Source organism: Podarcis vaucheri, assembly GCF_965113315.1.
Source record: "Podarcis vaucheri genome assembly, chromosome: 7".
NCBI classification, from domain to species: domain Eukaryota; kingdom Metazoa; phylum Chordata; class Lepidosauria; order Squamata; family Lacertidae; genus Podarcis; species Podarcis vaucheri.
Window position 1 is genome coordinate 84,283,491 of NC_138765.1, and position 4,124 is coordinate 84,287,614.

Consider the following 4,124-nt stretch of genomic DNA (forward strand, 5'->3'; position numbering starts at 1 on the left):
TTTCCTCTTCCTATTGTTATTGATTATTAATCATCATGATCGACGGCTATTTGTTCACCACTTTTTTGAAACAATCCCATCCCCCTGAACGGCTGCAATAATCGCAGTGAAAAAACTAACATCAATTTTTTAATTCCATTTTTTTAAAAAAAATATTTTTTCGCCCATGCATTCTTCTTCTTTCCATTTCTTTGTTCCTCTTTCTTGTCCCCCACACTTTCTTTTCCTTTCGCCACCTTTTGCTCCACTCTTCATTTTCCGCCAGCAAACAAGAAGTTTCAAGAGAAAGAGAGGGAGAGAGGACTAAGATAAAGAGAATGCTGTTTAAAGTAAACTTTCCAGCTAGGCAGGTAGGTAAATACTATCAGTATAATGGACAAACAACTGGCGTAATGCTGGACAACAGCAGAATGATCACAAGGGCTGGGGTATTGTTTAGAGAGGTGGTGGTTGTTGTGATCCTGACTGTCTAAATGTTTTAAATTGTTTTAAGCTGATTTAACTTCTGTGTTTTTAAATTTGGAGGTTGTTGTTTTTTTAATTAAGGAACATAGGTTGATCTCAGATTAGAAGAGCTGGGGAGAGCAGGAGAGACACAATCACAGTGGTTCAGGGCAGGGGAAGATACGGTTTTGGGGCAGGGGCAGGCCAGGTAAGGGGCACCAGGCACAGGCAGTTAGTGCCAGCCAGAAGTACCACCTTGGGCCGAAGACTGGAGGGGCCACGGTAAAACCTCTGTTTTATGCGCATGTGACAACAAATCAATAGAATCCCTTCATCATATCTTGTTTAATTGTCCTTTATATATTGTTCCCCGATCAAGGATTCTGAGTTCAATCATTTTGGAAACTGTTGCTAAACCACCTGATTTACACCTAGCCTATCTACTCCAGGACATTGACTCTTATAGAACATTACAGGTTGCAAGATTCCTGAATTCTGTTCTTTCATATAAAAGACTTCATGGAATGCTGCATGACTATTAAAATCTAGTAAATTCTATCCACCATCTTTATATTCAAGGCCACAATATGGTGCACCTAGAGACTGTATGTAATGTGAAGGAGATTATGCGTTGAAATATTTTAGTTGATATTTTAGAATGTAAAATGCTATTTTATTTACTGATTGGTTTTACCTGGTGGGCTTATAGCTGAATAGAGTATTATCGATCTACTGGAGGGGCCAAGCCGTGTGACCTGAACCTGTGACATCATGTGTGTGACATGTGTTGGGCATACATCATCAGGAGTCATTGCTCAGCACCGCAAAGCTTCAATGGCCGCGGCTCCTCCTCTCATCCTCAGGAGGAGCCTGCCTTTGACGCTGTGCCATGCTTGGGTATGCGGCTGCGGTTGCTGAATGCCAGCCTGGCTCTGAGTAAGACCCTCCTCATCCACGATCATATTACGAATGAGGAGGCTGATCTGGTCTGTATCAGCTGTGCCCACCTGTGTAAAGCTGGCAAAAATGTATAGGATGAGGGGCAAAAAATGTTGGATGGAGTGGATGCAGAATTCTGTCACATGTGGTGGACTTGTGATAAAGTAAAGACATTTTGGGAGTCAATTTATAACGAACTAAAGAAAATATTAAAATATACTTTCCCTAAAAAGCCAGATATTGTCTCCCTGCTTATTTAACTTATATGCAGAATTCATCATGCGAAAGGCTGGGCTGGATGAATCCCAAGCCGGAATTAAGATTGCCGGAAGAAATATCAACAACCTCAGATATGCAGATGACACAACCTTGATGGCAGAAAGTGAAGAGGAATTAAAGAACCTTTTAATGAGGGTGAAAGAGGAGAGCGCAAAATATGGTCTGAAGCTCAACATCAAAAAAACGAAGATCATGGCCACTGGGCCCATCACCTCCTGGCAAATAGAAGGGGAAGAAAAGGAGGCAGTGAGAGATTTTACTTTCTTGGGCTCCATGATCAGTGCAGATGGTGACAGCAGTCACGAAATTAAAAGACGCCTGCTCCTTGGGAGAAAGGCGATGGCAAACCTAGACAACATCTTAAAAAGCAGAGACATCACCTTGCCAACAAAGGTCCGTATAGTAAAAGCCATGGTTTTCCCAGTAGTGATGTATGGAAGTGAGAGCTGGACCATAAAGAAGGCTGATCACCGAAGAATTGATGCTTTTGAATTATGGTGCTGGAGGAGACTCTTGAGAGTCCCATGGACTGCAAGATCAAACCTCTCCATTCTGAAGGAAATCAGCCCTGAGCGCTCACTGGAAGGACAGATCGTGAAGCTGAGGCTCCAATACTTTGGCCACCTCATGAGAAGAGAAGACTCCCTGGAAAAGACCCTGATGTTGGGAAAGATGGAGGGCAGAAGGCGAAGGGGACAACAGAGAAGGAGATGGTTGGATGGTGTTCTTGAAGCTACTAGAATGAGTTTGATCAAACTGTGGGAGGCAGTGGAGGACAGAAGTGCCTGGCGTGCTCTGGTCCATGGGGTCACGAAGAGTCGGACACGACTAAACGACTAAACAACAACAACAAAAAGCCAGAAGCTTTTTTGCTTGGCTTGATGGGAAAGGAGATTAAGAAATCAGGCCAAAGATTATTTTTGTACAGCTGCTGCAAGGACTTTGTTGGCCCTAAACTGGAAATCACAAGAAATGCCTACTATTGCAGAGTGGCAGACGAAAATGAGGGACTATGCGGAGTTAGCCAAACTGACCAGCAGGATTCGGGATCAGGATGGTCAGAAATTCCAGGACAGTTGGAGTAGATTTATTGTATACTTAAAGGATAACTGTAAAAATTTAAAGACACTAGCAGGACTGAAGTAATTCCTACAATGTAGATAAGAGGTAAAAAGTTAAAATACGTGCTTGGATTTGTTAAGGGATACCAGCTGAAGGGAAGGAGGGAAGTCGCAAGCTCGGCAGAGCAAAAAGGTTTATATGTTGATTAATGTACTGTAAGAATGATTGTGTAAAGAAAATAATAAAAATTTATTGGGGGGGAAAGGAAGAGTTGAGAGTTGGGGAGCAGGAATTGCTGTGGTCTTTAGTGATCCTCTCTCTCTCTCTCCTGGCTCTCTGTCCATTTGTGGGGGATATAGTGTGTGTGTTCCTGGCACTGGGCAATTGGACCAATTGAGGATTCTGTTTGTTTAGCGCCCACCTTGCTGCCCAGCAGTCTCCCTGCCTGAGCTGACAGAGCTGGTCTTGGAGGCACGAAGGAGGACTCCCAGTCTGCTGCTTTCAGAGGACTTCAATATCTCAGGCCAGGTGTCTGGCTCTGGGGTGGCTCAGGACTTCATGGCTGCCATGATAATTATGGGGCTGCTGTCCCAACATGTCACCAGGCCAATGCATGTGACAGACCACACTCTGGACCTTGTTTTCTCAGCCGATCAGGTGATTGGAAAGCGTGTGGGAGGGTGTTAACATCAATCACTTGTCATGGTCCGATCACTTCCTGCTGAGATTTCGGCTTTCAGTACCCTTTGCCCTCTGCAGAGGAGGGTGGGTGGATTCCTCAGCGTGCCGCCTCAGAGGCTGATTGATCCAATGGGTTTCCAGATGGCTCTGAGTGATTTTGGGGCTGATGGAGCTGGAGTTGGAGCTCCGGTCAAAACCCTGGCTAACCTGTGGAACATTCAAATGTTGACACCGTGGGTAGGCAAACTAAGGCCTGGGGGCCAGATCCGGCCCAATCGCTTTCCAAATCCGGCTCACGGACGGTCCGGGAATTAGCGTGTTTTTACATGAGTAGAATGTGCCCTTTTATTTAAAATGCATCTCTGGGTTATTTGTGGGGCCTGCCTGGTGTTTTTACATGAGTAGAAGGTGTGCTTTTATTTAAAATGCATCTCTGGGTTATTTGTGGGGCATAGGAATTCGTTCATTTTGGGCAGATGAAGGTGATGGATTATATGGAACTGGCGGAAATGACTGGCAGAATCCGAGACCAGGGAGAAGAGTCGTTGGAAGAAGACTGGAAGAAATTTAAAGACTACAGAAATACTGCAAAATTAATGAATGTTAGAATGATGTTGGATTGAAGTTAAGTGGTTTTTAGCAGCAATGTTAAAAGAAATATGTAAAAATGGATTGTTAACAGGTGATAATTTAAAGTTATTATATTTTAAGATAAAAGA